This window comes from Euprymna scolopes, chromosome 3 (assembly GCF_053919585.1).
Source record: "Euprymna scolopes isolate OS-2025 chromosome 3, ASM5391958v1, whole genome shotgun sequence".
NCBI lineage: Eukaryota > Metazoa > Mollusca > Cephalopoda > Sepiida > Sepiolidae > Euprymna > Euprymna scolopes.
This window is the reverse complement of record NC_136484.1, coordinates 53,416,349-53,440,022: the sequence shown is the minus strand read 5'-3', so window position 1 is coordinate 53,440,022 and position 23,674 is coordinate 53,416,349. Positions and strand designations below refer to the sequence as shown.

The window sequence follows — 23,674 nt, the reverse complement described above, 5'->3', positions numbered from 1 at the left end:
ACTTAAGATCAAATTCTAATATCTGTCCAAACTCCAAATGCTAACAAAGTTTATTTTAGTTTGAGTTTCAAATGACATCAGACAAAGTTATAAAAAAAAAATTTTTTAAATATGGTATCATCTAAGATACAAAATGTAAAAAAAAAATTTTTTTATTAAAGTGGCAGGTGAGATAAGTATGAATATGAAATTGCCATAGCACATAATTTATGTAAATTAAGATTGCAAGAAAATGTTTCTATAATCCTAGGAGGCTATTCTCCTAGGCAGTATCTCCTACTCCCAACTGGAGGGGAAGGGCAGCTTAGTTAAAGGCACCTTCCTTTAAGGGAATGTGAAATATATTTTCATAGTGTCACATCCTACCAATGTGGGGAGGCAGGTAAATAAACAATTAATCCTGTGCCAAATTCAAGCGACTTGTATTTTGTTCACCAGCTTGGCTTAAGAGTCATTTGAGAACTGATAAATATTTATTTTTATTATAAAATTAGCAATGCACACATCTTCATTAATAACTATCAATTATGAAAGAAATAAAATAAAATTACAGCTACCAACATAAAAGTAATCATTCATGCCATGAAAAACATGCTTTTTCGTTGTTTTACTGTAAACAATCCTCATGGTAGAATTGATGTAAGTCTGTATGCCAGATAAGCAATTTTATAATTATACTAACAGTTTGGCCTGGCTTTGCTAGAGTCCTATGTACTCTTCATAACTTTATGTTCATATATATATATATATATATATATATATATATATATATATATATATATGAAAAAAAGTTTGACTCATGTCCAGATAACCTAATCTGTTTAGACCCAAAATTGGCAGAGGAGTTTGGTAGAGCCTGCAAAGGTCAACTCTCAACTTTGACCTCTTTAGAGACATATTTTCGCCCAAAAACTGATTAAAAAGCTTGCTGCATGTCTGAATACCTTTATGTAAAATTTAACATGTTTAGACCCAAAATTCACAGAATAGTTTGCTCGCGACTGCAAAGGTCAAATCTTTGGAACTTTGACCTCTTGACAGCCAAATTTGTTGACCAAAAACCTATTAAAAAAACTTATGTAAAATTTCAAATTTTTAGACCCAAAATTGGCTGAGTAATTTGGTAGAGACCACAAAAGTAATTTTTTTTTTTTAACTTTGATCCCAATTTTGACCCCTTAACATTTGTTTTGAGCTCAAATCAAATTAAAAAATTTAATCCATGTCCAAGTAACCTACATCTAAAATTTCAAGTGTTTAGGCCCAAAATTGGCAGAGAGGTTTGGTAGAGTTTTCAAAGGTCAAATCGTTGAACTTTGACAGCCAAATTTCTGGCCAAAAACCAATTAAAAAGATTTTCCCAAATCTCAATACCCCTTATGTCAAATTTCGAGTTTGTAGACTGAAAATTGACAAAGTAGTTTGGTAGGGAAATGCACACACACAGACACACACACAATTTCACCTTTATACATATATAGATAAGTTTATAATTATATTAGTTTACAAAGTTTAAAATAAAGGAGATATTTCTGATTTCTGTAGTATGCATACAATGGCAGAGTGTTGAAGGTGAGATCAGTGTATGGTAGAAGTGGTCAGCTTGAAAAGCAGATATTTTAAACTAAATCTGTTTTCAATTTTGAATATGTTAAACCAAGACAAATGCATAGATATCGTCTGCTTATTTAATCATTAAGTTTGGGGGAAAAAAATGGCGGAAAAGAGTAATTTTGTAATCCACTCAAATTGGTCATTTATTTGAATTCACTTTTATTCATTTCTTCTAACAACATTTATAGAAAATAACAATAGCACCCTTAATTCTTAATCTGCACAGACACTTCCTGGCATTCAATAGAGAGAAAGATAATGTTGACTTGAGAGAAACAAAAAAAAGAGAGGGGGGGAGTAGAACATAAACTATACCCTTTAACTGTTAACCTACAAACTTGTAGGCAGCCCCCACCCTCCCTAAGAGGGATGCATATCTGTTGTCCATTGTTAAAAGCAATATCTTGACCTGAATCCTAAGTAACTTTTAATTCAGCACAGGAAGTTTTTTTTTCTATTCAAAACCTCTTGCAACCTTATATAGCAAAACCCCAAAGCAACCTTATATAGCAAAACAAAGGTCAGATAATTGCTAAGACAGTAAACCCCACTTGACATACATATAAACCCCCAAAACAAATAATGCTTAAGTACCAACGCGCATGTAAATCTCAGCACAGTTACTTTTAACAATATAGAAGTGAATGATGAAGGTAGGGTGGACGATTGACTGTTCAACATGATTCAATAGAAGCACCATCAACATTCATTTATTTTTAGCCACAAGCAGACCAATCTGTCAGGAGCATTTCATATGATTAAAAGATAGATATAAATGAAATTATGTAAAAATGAATATAGCAACTCAGTGACACTACAATAAATCTTAAAAATTGTTTGACATTAGATGAACTTAACATACTGACAAACAATACCTACCTTCTGTAAACAATCTATATATTAATAGGATAGCGTGTGTTATTTATTTTGTGTGTCATGCTTACACCCGAGTGACTGTCATTTAATTGTTATGGACTTCCATTTCTTGGAATAAATAATTTTACCAAACATTCTTCAAAAGTTTTGGTTTTGATTTCGATTATATCTGGTGGCACTCAGTAATCGATTTTTTTTTATACATAATTTTATCAAGAATTCTTCATAACTTTTTGGTTTTGTTTCTGATGCACCCAAGTCATATGGATATATTTTTTTATATTTTTGAAATTGCAACTTTATAACATATAAGAATCGATAGAACACTAACTTTATAATAATATATACAAAATCTGCAAGAATTAAAATACTTTTAAGCGTAATTTACAACCAGGCTACGCCGGGCGTCCCTACTAGCTTAGATAAATACTTTTGCAGTTTTAACAAAAGAGCTACAATAATATCAGGGCATCTCCATTTACGCTGAACATCTACAGAATACAAACATCAATATATTACATATGAAGGAGCCCCCTGTGCTATTTCCACAGGTCCCACTAGTTATATATGATAAATTGAATGCAAGTTACTATTTTACACACAGCTGAGCAGAAATGATGAGTTTGTACGTTTCCCCCAACAGTATTCAGTGCATAATTGGATGCAATCACTTAGATAGGATTTGAGTTTTTTATAACCAATTCCAGTCACAAGGGTTAGCGTCCTAAACCCATTTTGAGTGTCCAAGTTTTGCAAATTGGAAAATGACACACTGGATAACTTTGTTAGCTTTCATATGTTTGTTATACAATATACCAGGGTTGGTTTTGTCTAAACAGTTTAGTTTCAATCCCGGCTTAAAATACTTGCTTGTCTAGCCCCACTGAAGAGCTGTGATACAGTAAAACAGTGTATATGGTTGACTAAAATACGCCCCTCCTTCCTGATAAGTCAAATCCCAAGCTGTCATCTTAAAAATGCATTGCTCATTGAGTAAACAAATTGAGTTCTCAGGCAACTGACAATGTTTACACAGATTTCATTTACTCTTAGCATGTTGAATGATAATGAAGAGGTTAGAAGCATTGGCCATCATCTACGAAAGTATTGATTCTGGCTTCAAGCATTTGCTTATCTAATCACACTGAAGAGCTGTAGTACAGCATAGCAGTCTGGACGATATAAAACTATGGAAACAATATTCAAACATAATTGAAAAAGGGAAAATATAAATTATTTATCCTTCAAACACTACCATGTTTGAATATATGGTTAAGTGGCAGTTTTTGTAACTTAGAACTGCTTTAAAGCTTCACGGCTCACTCCTTTTTCAACTAAATTTCAAACAGTTGCTACAATTTATAGATCACCTCAGCTACATTGTAAAAAAAATTTCCAATTTTCGTTCAGTAAAACAAAAGTTATGAATTTAGTGGTGTTCAAAATCATAAAAATTCGTAAGGAGGTGAGCAACGTTTTTATGACTAGTTTCTATAGCAACCACGTCGCTTCAGCAACTAGTGTTGCTACTAATTCACTGCTGTCACAAAAAGAGAAGTAACAAGTGAAACAGAAAATGAAAGCAGACGAGTGCCGTACATTGTTTTACATGTGTATGTTATGTTTAGGGGGGGGGGCAATAAAATAAGACTGAATTTAAACAAAGAACAAGTAAATTTACTGGAAGCCTGCAAAAATCATGGATTACAATAAAAAAAAAAAATATGAGCATAAGGACAAGATATTCTAGTAAAAAATATAAATTTATAACCTAAAATATTGCAGCATTAAGAATTGATTATATAATATTAAACTGAATTTAAAAAAAAAAATTCTTAATGCTGCAATATTTTAAGTTATAAATTTTATATTTTTTACTAGAATATCTTGTTCTTTTCTTTCCCAGTTTAACAACTAGTCCTTTACTTCCCCATGTTTTAATCTTAATCATATTACTTTCCATGCTCGAATTAGATAGATAGATACACACACACATCAATGCAGAGAGAGAATAAAAGCATTGCATTAATGCATGTGAAATGTTTACAGATGACAATCTTGAAGCAACCATTGGTCCCTATTGACATTGGTGCCTGCGATAACCTGAAATCTTTCATAAACATGCTCCAAATCTACGAAAAGAACTCCAATCAAAAGCAGAAGTATCTTCATGTTCATTGCCGCATTCAGGTCAAATACACTCAACAATGACAGCAGCAGAAGGAATAAGTGAATATACTATAGTCTTATAATGCTCCATCAGTAGCGAGTGATAGTGTACACAAAAGATGGAGACTCAATTTCAAAATCAGATCATGAAAGTCTAAAGAAAACCTGCTTTTTGTAAATAAATGTTTCTGAGAGAATTTAAGATTTTTTTTTTTATAAATCAATAAATCTGTAAAAAGATCGTGGTTAATGTAGGAAAAAAAATAGCACTCAACCTAATCTAATTAATGGAAAAAAAAATGCAAAATAACACCCAAGAATATTTGTACAACAAACAAGATCGCTTGCTCTTAAACACACCAGCTAAAAAGACTATCAATCTAATGACAGCAACCTCAATCAATTAATGGAGAATAAAATAAAAGTTATTCCATAGACAAAGCAAGATTTTCTCTATTTGATTGATCAATAAAGCCTCATAAGCAAAAGTTGCATTATTTAAAAAATTAATATAAGATACATATTTCATGTTCTGAAACTTTTTTTTTTAACCCTCAATTTCTTCCTTTATATATTCAATTGTACAGCATAATCACATTGACACACCAATTCTCATCAGATGACTGAAGCTAAGCAATGAGTAGTCTGGCCAGTACCAGATGGGTGACCATTTGGGAGAGCTAGGCACCGGGTGTGCCATGCTGAGATATAGAAATTTTCAGGTTGGTATCTGAAGGCGCATTTAATTCGCTGGGAGAGATGCATCCAAAGTTTTCATTAAGACATGCATCTAGAAGGAAAAACTGACGCAAAAACCTGATGTCTACTGTCCGCGCTGTTTTGTAACAGCCATTGCACCGACAAAGATTAGTAGTTGCACCAAAATGTATGGTTGGTATTGCACAAAGTCTTCACCACTATAAACAAATCTGTGTGGATTTCCGAGCAACTCAGTCCTTGTGGCAGAGCTCATGTTAAAATCGATGAGAGGGTTAATCATATTCAATCCAACCAGTAATTTGCATACCCATCTGTCAGTCACAAGTTCAGTTATTACTCTAATCACCAGGTTCAAATATTTTGTAGGATAAACAAATTTTGCTGCACCATTACTAAATTTTATGGATATTCAAATATGTAACAATCATTCACATTTTAATGCATATATTATTCAAATCAATTAATTTATTACTTGAATAAATACAAAATATGTGCTTCACCCTCAACTGGGGATTTTTGTACAAGGAGGGCGGGGGTCGCTTTTTTCACCGATATTTTCCAAAGTCATTCCCTCTTTTCGATTGACTCGCCTTAATTTAAACCTTTGCCACTTCCGGTTTGGCAATGGATGACAAAGACATCATGTTTTTTTTGTTTTTTTGTTTGTTTTGCTTAAAACACCTCCAAACACTTGGGCAACGTTGGGCACCCAGGCTAGTTATTATATAAAAAGGAACTTTGTGTTCGAATTTGTTCCCTAAGAACTCGAAAATGACAGGGACAATTTTTATAAAATTTCACATAAAGGTACTTTATATGTCTGGCAGTGTTCTTAGGTAGGTTTTTGCATCGGAATGTCTTCAATAAGTATCGATAATCTAAATAATCCGATGAAAGGAACAGGTGATTTTGATCAAAGCTAACACTTTACAGCTACCATCTCAAGTGCATTTGAGAAGTTTTATTACCACGCATATGAAATCAATAGTAGGTTATTTGATACAAAAGTGTGTTTGAAATGAATGTTTCTATCTAAAGCATAATTGCACCATAATACTGGACTTTTGCATTTTAAACTTAAATTCTCGCCACTATCACTGCACAAGCAGTAAGGCTAGGCATATAAAAATCAACAGTAGGTTCTTCGATATGACAGGAACACGTTCAAAATGTTTCTGTTTAGAGCACAATTGAAGCATGATACTTAACTTTTGCATTTCAAACTAATTCAAGTTATTATATATAAAAAAAATTTTATAAATGTAATGTAGACGGTCACTGTGGGGAGGCATATGAAGCTTCCTGCCAGTGTATCTTAATGGGTCCCCAATTAGAACAGGCAATCGATTGGATTGAAAAAAAAAAAAAAGGGTGATTTTACCGATTTCGATTACAATAAAAATATGGGAACCTTAAACATTCATTGATCCTCATTCAATCCTGAGCAATGCCAGGTCTCCCTACTAGTATATATATATATATATATATATATGCCTTCAAACTTAAATTCTAAGCCAGAAATTATATATCTTATCCAGCAGTTTAAATTATTTTCAATTATGATAGACAAATGTCAACAAATTTCTTTTCTTTATTAATAGTAAATTTAATTGACAGAGCTCTTTTTATTATGACACTTTACTTTTGAATTTTAACTTTAAAGTCTTTAAACTTCAATTCAAACCCATTTAAAGGTTTCCAAATTGCTTTTTAATTGAAGCTTAAAAAGGCAAACGTCAAACAGCATGGTTCATTAGTGCTCCTAAACAAACCAGAAACATTTTTTCACCATATATCGTATCACAGAACCAACATTTTATCAAGCAAAAATTGGCATGTAGTGTAATTCACTAATATAGTCAGCTTCATTTTATTGAGGTTTGGCTTACAATTCACGGAAGCACAAATTTCTAAATTAAAATGACAAGTGATTATTTTAATGAACCTTATAATTTCATTAAAAACTAAAAAAAAAATAAATAAATAAATAAATAAAAAATATAATGAATCTAAATATAGTAAAAAGAAATTTCAATTTTAAAAATACAAAATTTACATGTCAAATATATATAAGAGTATTGAATGATCAACTATCGATTACAATGTTCAATATCAAGCATAATACAGAATGATCAATTTTTAAGATTAATCCTCAATGCCTGATAATAGCAAATTATATTTTTTAAATATATACTTACAAGCCACATATACTGAATATATACATAGCCGATTCAATGATTAACAGTTGATTACAAATACTTAATGTCGTGTATAATTAAAGACAAGCAATTCAGACTTAACTGATCAAGGGAAATTACTCTGATTGCATATTCAGAATTACCTCCCTTATGTTAGTCTCCATTCAATTTCTTTAGACATAACATGCTAATTCGAAATATTTTATCAAAAACATTATTTAAAATTAAATAGTAACAAATCAAATTTTAAATAAATATAGCTTTTCCAACCATATATTTTTTGCTATGTAATATTTAGCATTTGACTGCACCAACATATGACAGACGTAAAACCAAATAAGATGATTGCTGAGAATTTTCATTTTCTATGTCATTAAAAATGGCACTTCTCCAGTCAAAGATATGTTCTTTGGCTTTTTTGGGGGGAGGGGGGGGGCAACGTGTAGTATCTGTTTTGACATTACACATGATTTTGTTTTGTCCTCTAATATTAAAGGAGAAACCTTTCTCAATCGAGGCAGTTTCGTGTTTGTTTGTTTTTGCTTCTTTCTTTGTTTGATTTCCTTTTCTGTCGTTTTTGTTTATCCAGTGACTGGGGGGGGGGGGATTTCTCCACGCTAAAAACAGACTTTGCATCCAAGTTTGCTCTCCTGGCAAGTAAATAGAAACAAAACATATAGAGAAACAAATAGAAACAATCGAAAATGGTGATATTCCTACATCACACACATTATTCTAATAGCCAAGGAGAATTCCGCAGCAGTAAAATTTTACGAGCATATAAAACATCACATAAATCTTAGTTATTTGTGGAAACGCTGTATATTTCCTCAAAAAATATTATTGATAGACAATTTTTTTCTGGTCTTATCGAGAACATTGTTCTTTTGTTTTTTTAGGATATACAAAATTGTTGGTTAATTACTTAATAAATAATCTTTAATAGTTAATTATAAATTAAATAAAAAATATGTCTTGTTAGTTTCAAATAAAATTTATATCGGAAGTCATATCGATGGTTGACAAAAAGATAAAGTAATTAAGATGTAACATGTTTTAGTTTTACACACAGACACGGCGAGATCTGTTTGCATTTAGTCACATGACCAGACGAAGAGAACGCGTGCACATAAACATTCATTTTATATACAAACAAAGAAAAGACTCAACAGCTTAAATAATATGCTAGCATAAAGCCCGACAAGGAGAGGCAACTCTTTACATAGTCCAAAGGACAACTGTTATAGTTTTCACAGTATTAAAAACACAACTAACACTGTATAACAGTATTAAAAACTCAACTAACATTGACAAATTTCCAATAAAAATATCACTGATATTCATGAAGTCAGTATAAAATATAGCAGTCAGGCTGAAGAATAAAAATGTAATCTGACATTCATACACATTTTTTTCATTCAAACTCAAAATGAAACCATAATTATTTTTGTATATAAAAGTTCATATTGTATTATGTTTATTATATTTGTTTTCCGCTTTTGTTTAAGGTTTTCATATTTGGATGATAAAAGCCATATCTAAAAGTGAACACAAAAAGAATGATTTATCGGTTGGTGATAAAATATAAATTAAATCAATGTCAGATGTATTCTTATTTTTCAACCTGACTGTGAGGTATTATACAGTAAAGAAGACTCTCCAGTGTATATTTTGTATATCAAAAATATGTTCTTGATAATGGGCAGAAGTGTCTTTGGTTTGTTTCTTGTTAGGACGAAACAAAAGTATAATGCAAAGGGGAGTAACTCTTTACTTCTTTGGGCAAAATTGCCTCTCCTTTGTCCGTAGTCCTAAATTTTAAATTCTCACGAGATCAACAACTGGAAGTAGAGACAATGGAGGGAAAACAGAGTGACTTTCAAAATGGAGAAATAGCATCATTCCCGTTTGTTCCAGTTATCATACTTGGTCTTCTAACCTTTCATGTACTATGTTTGAATTGTCTTTACGTGTGTGTGTCCATAATAAACGTATATCATTATGTAACAGTGAGTGATTTTCTTATTTGTTCATAAGTATTACGTTCTTTCATCATGAGTTGCAAACATACCCACGAGAAGGCTGGACGTCCTGCGGTAAGATATTTTATGTTATATTAATCCTAACGCATCCCTCGATATAACATTTCTGATGGAAATATGGAGTGTCTTTAAATAACTAAGGTTTATATGATGCTAAATTTAGAGCTCTAGTCATACATTAGACATAAACCGTTGTGTTAACCTTAAAAATAAATAAATAGATTAAAAAAAAAAAAACTTTAAATATGCTATTCAATATTCAGTTTTCCTTCTTACAAACCAGTATATTTTCATCTTTTCTAAATTATATTCAAATGAAATTTCCTGATGATCAAAAAAGTTCAAATATCAATTTTATTAATACACAACATTTCTTAAATTAAAGTCAATATATTTGTATTTCTATGCATGTATAATGGAGTTCTTGTATGTCAATTTGATTCAACAGGTTTGCTAAAATAAAAGCACAAAATACAATATAGTACATCTATCATACCGATATTAACCAGTTATTAAAATCTAGTAAAAACTGTCAAGAGACATAAAAATTTCTGTTGGTATTTTTTATAGGATCCCAAATTATTTGACAAAAGTTCATATCTGGAATAACTCTTTCATTGTTGACAAATTTGCAAGATTATACAGAAAGTTATTATATACTAGCAGGATCCGTGGAAATTCCACAAAATGAGAAATATATTAAATTAAATGTGTTGATAAAGCTGATATTTTTTTGAATAGTGCAAAAAAAATTTTTTTTTTTGGACAAAAGAAAGAAAAAAATGCAGCTATTTTTTCTGTCCAAAAAATTGTTTAACATTTCTATAAAAATAGTGTTCATTGCATTTTAAGAATAGAACTGATTCAAAGTACTAATAAAAACTGCTGTTCATCAAAATTACTAGGAGTTCCTTTCTCACACCATTACAGCAACGATCATATATTATTATTATGATGATATTCGAAAACAAGACCCTTTTAAAGTCAAATTTTGTGAATTCAACCTTTTTTTGAAATTGTATGTTGCCTTTTCCAAAGTATAACATATGGAGTAAGGAAGGAACAAGCTGCATATTATATAGAGAAGATAAAGAGATACGCCATAGACAGTAGCGTCACGTGCAATGGACAAGATCATTTGATTCACTCTTCTAATCTATCAGTCCTACATAAAAGCAGTTATTTTTTTTTGTTTTTTTTACACAGTGGTCACCACTTATCAAAGGCCGGAAGCCACTCAGGGATAAGGGGTATTGCAAGTACATTACGTTAGTGTGGAGATTTGATGAAGTGTTTACTTAAGGGGGCGGTTCATTAGGAATTTGTTAACGTTGGACTTGAACGCATCCAAGTTGTAGTCAGGTTGGAAGCAGGCAGACGGAACAGAGTTCCACAGGCGTGCAGTTCTAAGAAAGAAGCTTTGTTCATGGAATCCACGTTTTGATTTAAGCACAGATAAACAATGGGGGAAATTTTTCACAGTGGATTCGGCTAGACGGGTGTTTTTCGTGAAAGATTGGCGAGGGGGGACCAGAGATTGGAGTTTACAAGTGATTTTTTTTTTTCTTTTGCCACACTACTAATATGATTGCCAAAAACTTTCATTTTTGCCAATGGTTATTCTTCATTTTCATCATATTAGTTAAACAAATTTGGAAAAAATTTCCAAATGCAATTCATCTTGTGCTAAAGGAAAACGATTATTTCATTAAACAAGTCTGAATATTGGATAAGATACCATTTTATATATACATATGACTACTTCATTTAATCTCATAAATTAATATACTAAAGTATAATTTTTATGCATAAACTAAGTATTTACTTCAACAGTGCTCAATACATAGATAGAGTTAGGTAGTAAGTTATAAAAATATATATGGCAATTAAGCTACACAGAATATTCCGTGTTTCATCCACGCAAGGAAAGGATTTGTCAGGCTTATGCGAAGAGTTATGATTATCTTGCGTTTTTTATATACAAACATTCTATTGAGTTTTTAGTTAGCCAATCAGTTTCCTAGTTTCCACCACGCCCTTCCTAATCGGCCAATGAGCAGGCACTTACAGGACAAAGGTCCAGTTGACCTTAGATTCAATCCTTACTTTGTGTGTGCTTTTATTAGCGGGAAGTGTATATATCTAGTGATCTGGCCTATTTTAAACCTAGGTGTAGTTTTTTTTGTTTTTTTTTTATATTATGTTAGTTTGTTTATTTATTTAAATATGACAATTTATGTACATGTATGTCTATTTTATTTATTTTCTATTGTTATTGTTAATTTCAAAATTATTTTGTATCCCTACCCTAGAGGGAAGTTTATCCTGTGTACACAGTTGCTCGCTATTTCTCTCCTACAGTTTAATAGATGTTGGAGTTCTTTAAAGTATAGAATAGCAAATTTTTCATGAAGGCATAATCTACATGGATCATCTAGGTCTCTACATGTGTTTGCTTGTCTTACTATTTTCCATTCGACTACCGGCGAACGTCTGCTTTCTTTGAGTTCCCAGTATTGGTTTGCTAGAGTTTTCATTCAGTGTTTTTTTAATTTTGAACATACTTTTGTAGTCATAGTATCGAGTTTTGAAATCTAACAAAGTCAAACCTACGTAATATTTCTTGTTATTCGGGTTTTCTTTTGCAAATATTGTGGCCTGGTAAACTATGCTTTTGGTTAGACATTTATTTTGAAGTGGGCAAAGTGTGTGGGATCTACAGTTGCATTTATCTTGTTCATTATTAGTATTTTTATTTTTACTATGGTTGTCGCTGTCCGGAGTTGGTTTAGTGTCTGCCCATTGACTCATTAGGAGGGGACATAGTGGAAACTAGGAAACTGATTGGCTAACTAAAAACTCAATCAAATGTGTGCATATAAAAACGCGAGATAGGCACAACTCTTCGCATAAGCTTGATGAATCCTAACATGGATGAAACGTGGAATATTCTGTGTAATTTAATTGCCATATATATTTTTATAACTTACTATATAATATGCATATATATATATATATATATATACATACACACACATACACAAATATGCAATAGACAAAGTAAAACTTACTGTTCATATGAGTTTCATTACAACAAACTAAATCTTCTTAATAGGTTTTATATTATAGATTAAAGTAAATTTATTTTAAAATATTAGATCTTGACTATATAAAAACAGACAAACTATTTGAAAATAGGGAAAAAGTCTCAGTCATTGAACCATTTCAAAATAAAATGCGTATGATTGGTTAACATGATCATGTGACAGTGAAACCTGTTATATCTTAGTTGCTGATGAAATTTTAGTAAAAAAATTTTTTAATTAAAAAAGATTGAAGAAAAAACATGTAAGGTCATAGTACTACTTATGCCTTCCTTCAAAAAGACATAAAAAGAAAAACTTAGTCAAGTAAATAAAGAGTAGAAGAAAAATACAGCTAAATTTGAAGTCAGCTTCACATATACATACAAGAGTCTAGATGGGAAAAAATATCCAAATATATTCACTTGGAATATTTTTGTTGAAAAATAAACCCTTTTAAAATGGGACTACCTTTATCTACATATGAGATATACAGCAAATTGGAGAAACACCAACATTACTGCCTGTCACTGAAAATAGTAACCTAGAAAAAACTATTAATGACACAAGAGAAAGAATTGTACATTTATGATGAAACAAGTGAAGCATGCATGGTCCTCCATGAGTGCACAGTGAACAAGGCATAAAAAAATGACTAAGTTCAGCATTTTCAGCACCCCAACCCCCACCTCCATTCAGCTTCAAAACTCCACATGGGGACATCAAATCCTGGTGAAAAATGAACAAACGGTGCAGTTTTAGGCCTTAACATATGTAAATTTGATTTCTGAACTATGCAAATAAAGAAATGACTAAGTCCATCAGTTGCACCTCCATTGAGCCCCAAAAGTCTCCAAGGCCTTAACATATTTAAATTTGAGTTCAGCACCATGCAAAACTGCTAAATAGACATATACAGAAAATTTTGGACAAATATGGTAAAATAGTTCCAAAAATGGAGTGTTGTTATTAGCCCTAAAAGAGCCCCAGGCGCACATCCAGGAGTTATCGCAAAGTATAGACAAACAAAATTATATAGAAATCAGTTAGTCACAACTTTTCAGAAAGCTTTATAAAAATCCAAGGTATCAATTTTTAATAAGCACAAAAGTGTCAATTTTAGCCATTTTAACCCAAAAGGCACCTCTAGGAGGCCAACCGGAGTTTTCCTGAAAAATCCGTTCTGTTACTTTTTTACTCCTATCATGTTTAACGTTTGTGCAAAAAAATTTTAAATTCCAAGCCGTAGTTATTGAGAAAAGTGCTGACAGATAAACGGATGAAGGTCCACCTTCCTTTTGTCAGGGGGGAGGGGGCCAAAAAAAGTTGTTTGTACCCAATTTTATCAAAATAAATGAAATATCACAAGTTGAAATTGAAAAGAATTTCACTATACTTACCAGTTTTTGCACACTAAACTAATTTGGGCGCCGTTTTACAAATTGTCACTGTGCAGAGAAAGACAACTCTCGTTTACTAAGAGATTTGTTCATTTTTTTTATCTCATAATTTACGACGCAATATTTTTTTTTTTTATCAAAACATTGAAAAAAGCTGCGACAAGTTTTTTGTTTTTTAATGTAACAAAAGTTGATAACATTAATACAAAATGTAGTTGTTATGCAACTATTAAGAGAAAACCAACGAACCCACAATATTTCCATTAGATGAAAATATTCAGGAAAATGTTTGGCAACTGTTTTTTTTTTTTGTTTTTTTTACTGAACAAAGCTTGTAATATTAATAACACCAACATGTAGTTTAACATAAATAATAAATCACAGTTTTTGTTTAATAAAAATTACAATACATCTACAACTATCATCACATTTTCATTTTTTGTAATATTAAGAACTAGATGTTGGTGTTATTAATATTGTAAGCTTTGTTATAGAAAGAAAAAAAAAAAAAATAGTCGTCACAGCTTTAAAAGTTTCATCCTTGTTTTACTAAAGAGTTTTATTCTTGGTATTTTTTTAAGGTAAGGTAAGGTATGGTAAGGTTTTTAACCTTACCATAACATTTTTTAATTAAGCAAAAAAAAAAAAAAAGTTTAACTTCTTTAAATGTTTTCATCTAATGAAAATATCGTGGGTCCATTGCTTTTCTTTTAATAGTTACGTAAAGACTACATTTTGTATTATTAACGTTACCCACTTTGTTACATTAAAAAAATTCGTCACAGCTTTCTATTTTTAATGCTTTGATTTAATAAAAAAAATATTGTTGGATCGAGCGTCGTAAATTATCAGATGAAAAAATGAACGAATCTCTTAGTAAAAGAGAGTTATCTCCCTCTGCACAGTGACAAATTGTAAACCAGCACACGAATTTGTGCTTCATCTCTATATAAATAAAATGAACTCATTTTTTCCTGTCGGATTTTGACATTAATAGGATTAAAAATCAAGATATTTCATGCAAATATAATATGCACAAACGGCAGAACAATATCTGAGGTGTGTTATAGGCTTATTATTTCTCAAATTCCTCGATAATCTTAGATTTCTATACTTTTTCTGCTGAGAAGTCACGGCCAAAATCGGTTAAGATCAATGGAAGTGGTAAAATATTTTCTCTCTAATAAATTCCTCCTCCCCCTGCCACCACTTAACACCGTTTGGGGATCGTTCACAAGGAACAGTTGAGAAGAGAACACCGGTTTGGCTTTGTAGTTCTTTCATGTGAAGTTATTTAAAATCACTAAACTAAGCTGCAGTGCTCTGTGGCGTAGTGGTTAGCGTGCTGGACAATTTACATTATATTTTCACGTTCGCACCGACCTACCGTAGTCGTTTTTTTTTGTTTTTTTTTTTTCCTAAACAACTGGAATGGACTTTTCTTGGTGGCCGAACTGTTAACGTTGCAGATGTTTTGTTTTTTTTTTTCACACTTTATTTTCCTACTTTTACTCATGACTCCGGGTTTGATCCTTCCTACTTACCTACCATAACATTTTTTAAACCCCCCCCCCCCCCCGTCCCGGAAACAAACACTCGGGCAACGCCGGGTACCCCCGCTAGTACCTAATATTATATATATTAAAGTTAAAAAATGTTTTGAAAAAATAACCTTGGAGATATGTACTTTATGCATTAACTATGTAGTGTTAAATATGGGACATTTTTCTTTGGATATCACACCAAAAAAGCCTTTAGTTATTTATACTAAGAGGGAAAATTTTATATATATATAAAGGTTAATCATATAATGCAAGCCAAAAAAGTCCCAATGTATATAGGCCATACAGCCACCACTATCAAAAACATAAAAGCATTTCTCTCCCTCTTCCATATTACCTGTGACAGCGATCCCTACAAGGATTTAAATACTTGTGATACCAATTAAATATGTTGCAGACTTAGAATTGGTATATGCTACTGTCACATCTACATCAAACAATCTATTATATATATAAAAGTGAATGTGTGTGTGTGTGTGTGTGTGTGTGTGTCTGCCTGTGTACATTTTCCTATGCAATAACTGTCAATTTTCAGTCTACAGACTCGAAATTTGATATACAGGGTACTGAGATTTGGGAAAATTTTTGTAATCAGTTTTCGGCCTGAAATTTGGCTGTTAAGGGGTCAAAGTTCAATTTGACCTTTGAGAACTCTACCAAACTCCAACACTTTTGGGTCTAAACACTTGAAATTTTAGATATAGGTTACTTGGACACGGATCTAACTTAATATGATTTGAGCCCAAAACAAGAAATGTTAAGGTGTCATAATAGGGGTTAAAGTTTAAAAAACTGACTGCTTTTTTTTTTTTTATTTGCTCAAGATTCACCTCTGAAAACCCGGGCAACGCCGGGCTGAAATGCTAGTTTATTTATATGAAATAGTTCAACAATGGCTTGAAATAAAATAAATAAATTCAAACTAATGCTTTCAAATATTGCATAATGGATGGATTTTCAGGCTTCTCCAATATTAAGTTACATTATCAAAAGTTAAACCTTTTATGATAGTGTTCTTTATAACAATTGATGTAAGGGACGCAACTCTAGGTAGCAACAAATCTAGATTATGAAAGTGACATTCAATTATTCTTTACTTTTATTTCTTTAACTTGACATACACAACGTCAAGGAAAACCTAGTTATAATAAATAGCACCCAGATTATATGTTGAGTTGCAATTTCCATGAGTAATGTTCAATACTAAAAGTTCAGTGTCACAACAAAAAGTAATGAGAAGATAGACTAAAAAAAAAAAATCTTATTACTAGTGCTGAATAAATGATATAAGACATTTTTAGATATTTGTTGTGTTACAATATTTTTTTACTGTAATGGGGTATGATCCCGCAGTCAGATTCTATTTATAAACAATGCTGCTATGAACTGATAAATCGAATTAATTCACGCTCTGCTACCAACCAATCAGAAACCAGAATTGCTCCATAAATATTAAATCTTTCTGTAGCTACTTCACATGTTTTCTTTAGGAAGAATATTTTGCTGTGGATTCCAACTCGAGAACTGTCTACTGCAAACCAGTCATTTCCCAGGACTTGTGTAGAACAACGAACTGTTCTGAAACTAAACATGGCTTACACTTCTATATGTTGGTACAGAAGAAAATATATGTGCATACTCCCATCTCACCAATATTATATCAGAGAGAGAGAAAAGTGACCTTGTCTGTGTGTGAGGAACGGTCTGATAAACTGTCAATTTTTGGTCTACAGACTTGGAAGTTTGATGTATAGATGATTTGGACCTATAGAACAAATTCGATTTTGTCTTTCGCTGGTAAAAATAGCTAAGGGATCAAAATTGGAACCTGACAGGTGCAAGTCAACTTAAAGTCTACACTTGCGCTTATATACATTTATATTAGTAATGCTATTTTAAGTTTTTTTGTATGCATATGGCTTCAGGTTAGATGGTAACAAATGATACTGGAGAGCTATATGTTTTGGTTTCGATTCTAGCTGATGGCACCCAATTCATTTTTTTTTTTTTGTTTTTTTTTTTTAAACTTGAAATCACTACTATATACTGGGTACATAATAATCAATAGGTAATTGACCGCATAATAAACATGAAATCTGCATAAATTAAAATCATATTTAAGCATATTTTACACTCAGGCCATGCTGGGCAACCTGCTAGTCATAATAGAACTAATTGTATTTTAACTCACCGATTTCATATGCAGTTTAAGATATTGCATAATATTTTCCAAGTTCTTTGCAATCTTGATTACATGAGAAATCTAAGGTCAAGATGAATGCAGACAGTTGGGAAAGCTATATTTTATGTTAAAACATAAAGAAATATCCAGATCTTAGTTGAATTTGGAAGAAGTTAAAAATGTTGGATTCTTCTGATCTTTTTTTCTGTTGGATAAAACTTGGCCATAATATTCAAAGTAGAGTACAGAGATGATTTATGTGAGATGAATAGAGATCATTCAAGACAAATTTGACACGTTTTGGAAAATGTTCTCTTGAAATTCAAAATGCATCACTTAGATCTTTAGTCAAATATAGTACAGTCAAAGCTGCTGCTCTGGATACCCATTGTAACTTCCAGACAGAACCTGAACACCAATTTGATTCTAGCAATCAAGTCATACTTGGTGCTGCATGAGGTACTGATCAGGTTGAAGATTTGAGTTTGGATTTTCTGTTATGGCATCCACTTTCTTTGTTGGGCATTTATTATTAATGCAATATTTTTTATTTCTAAAAGATAAGATTTTTAAAAATTATGACTAGACAAACATACAGAGAAAATGCATTCTTATGAGTGAATGTCAGAAGTAATTTATGGAGAAAAAAAATCAAACAGTGTCGTCCTATTTTTTTAATTTTTTTTTTTTATTTTTATTTTTAAAATAAAATTTGAACGCCAATGTATAGCAAATTTCACAGATATAGTTATCCAATAAAAGGTTAATGAAGATATTGTGCAAAATTTCTGCTGCCCTCATTACATGCAAGATCTTGGTTTAATTTGAAAGAAGTTAAAAATTACTAAATACTCATTTCTTTTGATTCATTCTGTCCTGTTGCATAAAACTTTCATATAATACCAAAATTGAAATTTTAGTAAAAAATTACAGAAACATGCAAGGTCATAGTAGAGAAGGGTGAATATACTCTATGCCTTCCTTTGAAAAGTTATGAAAAGAAAAACTTAGTTAAGTTTTAAGAGGAGTAAAAAAAGAAATAGAATAAATAAAATACAGTTGAAGTTGAAATCATCTTCACATATAATCAAGAGCCTAGATGGGAAAAAATATCCAAATATATTCAGATCCAGGTTGACAAAAAGGTCAGGAAACATGCATGCCCCACCCCTCCACATGCATTCTAAAGAATACAAGCCGTTATGTTAAAGCCCAACATTCATTCTAAAGAGATTAACAGCATAATTATATTTTCCAATAAAAAAAACGGATCCAAGACTTTGGTGGTCAGTCTTTAACATATTGCAGAATTCTTGTTCTTGTCATTTTCACGGATTATCAACAATGTGTCGCCATCAACCAATGATAAGGTTTTCTTTAGAACAAAGGTGTTTATTTAAAACTAACAAAGATATGCATAAATCATACAGCATTTGAAATTAGTGCACTAAAATCTAAAATTTCACACACCAATTAATGTTAAGACAAAGCTTCTTAGTTGGATCAAACTGAAAATTGAAATAGCCAAAATTGTTGAAGTTACAGTAATTTATGCATGAATATAAATGAAAAGGTATGAATTATTAAAATTTTCTTTTTAATAAGAATGTTTTAAAAAATTTAGAACACTGACTTCTTGCATATACTTTTATAATTATTTCAAAGAGAACTATTTAAAGATGTTAATATGATTTTGTATTTTCAGCAAAACTATGAACATACTCTTATTCTCCAAAAAACACTGACAAAGAATTAATTATAAAAAAAATTTTTTAATTTAAAAAATAATACACACACAAAATAAATGCTACACTTGTATTATTAAATAGTTCTCCAATGAACAGAACATTCTTTTCAACTCATAGCGATTTAGAGATTATTCAAGCCCCATGCAAGTCATCACATCGATAGTAACATTAAATACATTCATGTATACAATCATTTAAATAAAAAAGGAAACGAGATGTTGAGTTTGTTTAAAGAATAAAGAAACTAAAAATACAAGAGCATCTGAAAAGTTTTATTTTTCTTTGAAATTGGCAAACATGAATAACTTTTGATACAAGCCAATAAAATTTAAGTGGAAAAAAATTAGTACAAAGTAGAGAAAGAAGTACAAAGTCAAAAGATTATTTAACAAATAGAGAATAAGAGATCAGTCGAAAAACATCCAATGCCAAACGCATACAGATTTGTCTTGCATTTAACCCATAGGTTTGGGTGTATGCATACTGGCCTAACTAAACCAAAAGGTTTTATGCACATGTTTTTCTGCATATTATATATTTGAATGCTGGTTTGGTGTTTTAACAAAACATGCTAAATATCTTAATTGCCTAAACATAGCGAAATGATAATTGTAACAAATAAATAATGTTATAGGTGTTAACATAATAGCATTTTTTTTGTGTTAGAATTTATCATAGTCAATTGAGAAAAAAATTGAAATAGTGAAAGATGTTACATCTACTGATGTATACTATCTGAAGTATTCAATATATATATATAGTTTTCTTGGGGGGGGGGGGATTTCGATCCTTTTCATGAATAACCAACCAGATAATAAAATCGGATTGAAATAATAATCCAAGAAGAAAAAATTTATTCAAATTCTCATCCCAGCACTTCTGCATTACACAGAAGACGCCAATCTTTTGGTGCTTTCCAATAAACTGCTGTCAGGTGGCACGTCTCGGTCAGAGAACAGATGACTTTGTTATAGTAACAATTTTACTTTAATTCAAAAAAATGTTTCGGGGTTAGGGAGGGGGATCTAATGTTGCTTTAGTTCGAAAAGTGTTTCATTTAAATTAAATTTTTTTCGGGAAGTGTGTATGTGGGGTGGGGGGGGATATCAAATTTTACTTTAATTCAAAAAATAATGGGGGGAGGAGAGAACAATCCAATGTTGCTTTAATTCAAAAATTGTTTCATTAAAATCTTTTCTTACAGACTTTTCAATAAATGCTTTTATAATTATATATTGATATTATATAATAAACGTTTTGTTTTCAAACAATCTTGTGGTCAGGGGAAAAAAGAAAAAAAATCTTTCTGGTTATTTATTTGCAGCGTTATTTGACCAAGAAAGAATTGGAATGATCGCCCCTCCCCCAACAATGGCGCCGTCCGTGTAATGCAGAAGTGCCCTCATCCCTTTTTATATCAAACATGTTGGGTATTAGACACAAGTAATATTTTTTTCATCAACTGACCACATTCATATACTCATATCTAATAAGCAAATTTGAACAAGTAATTATATCACATTTTATGAACAGTTTGTAGAAAACTAGAGGCATATACTAAATCATTATGTACATTTACATATATATATTTAAATATATATATATATATATATATATATACGCAGAAAAAGATACACATCCTTACACATTGAACAGATACACACCCACTTATAAATATATGATACACGTGTGAGGGTATATGTACATAGAAAACCAATGTAGACGAGATCATTTTTTTTTTTAGTTCAGAAGATATTTCCTGAAATATAAATGAGAAATGAAGACAGAATTTGAAAAGTTTTTTTCTAGCTGGTTGATTGTTATAAGAAAAATAAAAGAGGGTTTTGTTTTATTTTGTTGTTGCTTTAAAAAAAAAAGTGGTGTAATCTAGTAGAAACGAAGTCACTTCTAGTTAGAATAAGATACTGGTGTCAAAATAATTTGAATATATTATAGTATACACTTGTATATAACTAGCCATCAATATAAATATTATCAACTGCCATAAGGGTATTCGAGAAAGGAAAGGATAAGGTAGGATTGCTAAAATAGGGTGGAATACAAAAATTCATCATTAAACTCAATATATGTTAGCTGCTTACATACAAAGAAAAGGGAAGAATTAAAAAGAAAAAAGCGTGTGTGTGTGTGTGTGTGTGTGTATATCATTTATAATATTCAGAATTTTATTATGTTTATATAATTGAGAATTCAGTAATCGTTCATATACCAATAAATTGTAAGTCAGTATAAGGTGATTTCATTTGTAAGCTTTAAAATTACCAGTTTTTGTAATTGACCATTCATATATTTACACAAAATCAAGACAACAAAGGATGGATTGATAGCAACAAGTATTATATTTTCAGTGTTTGTTACAAATGTTTTGTGGCCATTCAGACAATTTCAAACCTTATATCGTTTGAAAATATTCACAAGAACTGCTTCTCAGATATGAAAAAAGAATACATTTTTAATGAACAATATGGAATCCACTTCCCTTTTAAGGAAAAACTATGCGATAAAAGACTTACCTACATTTCTTCCTATATACAGTGATGATCATATTTATTGGCACGGTAAAATAAAAGTTAAATTTTGTCTAATAAATTCTAAAAAAGGGATTAAATTAAAGAAAATAACAAAGTATATTATGTATTTTTAACTGGCCTTTCCGATGCAGCAATCGGATTTTAGAAAAAATAAATAACAAAGGAACAAAAAACATAATTGCAAAAAACCCTTGTTCAAAATTATTGGCACGGTTTTGTTTTTCTTTTAGTATCAGTATAATATCAATCAATTTCCGGTTTACGTGCTTTCTGAACTTTTTTATAGCCATATTATGCTTGTTTAACGCTAATTCAGTGAATAATTTTTTTCAGATAATTTTTAGATAGCGATTTATTTAAACTATTATAAGTGACAATTATAATTTTCAATCGCCATGGTTAAAACTAAGGAACACAGCGAAGACGTCAGGAAGCTTGTTGTAGCATGCCATACCAATGGGGAGGGCTATGATAAGATTTCAAAGAAGCTAAACCTTCCCAAATCTACTGTTAGAGCCATAATAAACAAGTTCAAATCGCAAGGCCACGTTATGAGTTTAGAGGGTAGAGGGAGAAAAAGGATTCTTCCCCCAAGAGATGAACGGAAAATTGTTCGACAAGTAAAACAAAACCCAAGGATCTCTGTTGGGGAGATTGTTGATGAACAGAGCACCTCTGGAGTGAATGTATCTCGACATACAGTTGGTAGAGTTTTGAAGAGAGCTGGTTTAAAAGCATGTCGTCCGAGAAAGACTCCCTTATTGAAGCCTATGCACCTGAAAGCAAGGCTAGCCTTTGCAAAACGTCATATTGATAAAGATGTTGCATTCTGGAAACGTGTTCTATGGACTGACGAAACGAAAATAGAGTTATTTGGCCATAATAAAGTGTCTTATATTTACAGAAAATCTGGCGAAGCTTTCCTGCCTAAGAACACCATACCCACAGTGAAGCACGGTGGAGGCAGTTTGATGTTTTGGGGATCCTTTGCTGCCTCTGGACCAGGGCGACTTGTTAAGGTCACAGGTAGCATAAAAAAGGAAGATTATGTTAAAATATTGGATGAAAACCTGAAAGACTCTGCTAAAGAGCTCTCACTTGGTCGTCGTTGGTGGTTCATGCAAGATAATGACCCAAAGCATTCGGCTAAACTGACGAAGAAATGGCTTGAGGACAATCATATTAATGTTTTGGAGTGGCCATCACAAAGCCCAGACCTTAATCCAATTGAAAATTTATGGAGAACATTAAAATTGAGGGTAATGCAAAGGAAGCCTAAGAATCTTATTCAATTGGAGGATTATTGTCAGGAAGAGTGGGCTAAAATTACTACTGAAGAGTGCAACAACTTGGTTGTAAACTATGAAAAGCGACTGAGGAAGGTAATCAAGGCCAAAGGCTATACAATTGATTATTAAATAAATCGTGCCAATAATTTTGAACAAGGGTTTTTTGCAATTATGTTTGTTGTTCCTTTGTTATTTATTTTTTCTAAAATCCGATTGCTGCATCGGAAAGGCCAGTTAAA

At 31.4% G+C, this 23,674-nt stretch overlaps 1 protein-coding gene across 1 annotated transcript in view; it reads right to left on the bottom strand.

Annotated features, from left to right (window-relative positions):
* Positions 1-23,674, bottom strand: part of LOC145255502 (NTF2-related export protein 1-like) — a 70,809-nt gene that overhangs the window by 2,920 nt on the left and 44,215 nt on the right. The gene's annotated exons all lie outside the window — the stretch shown is intronic.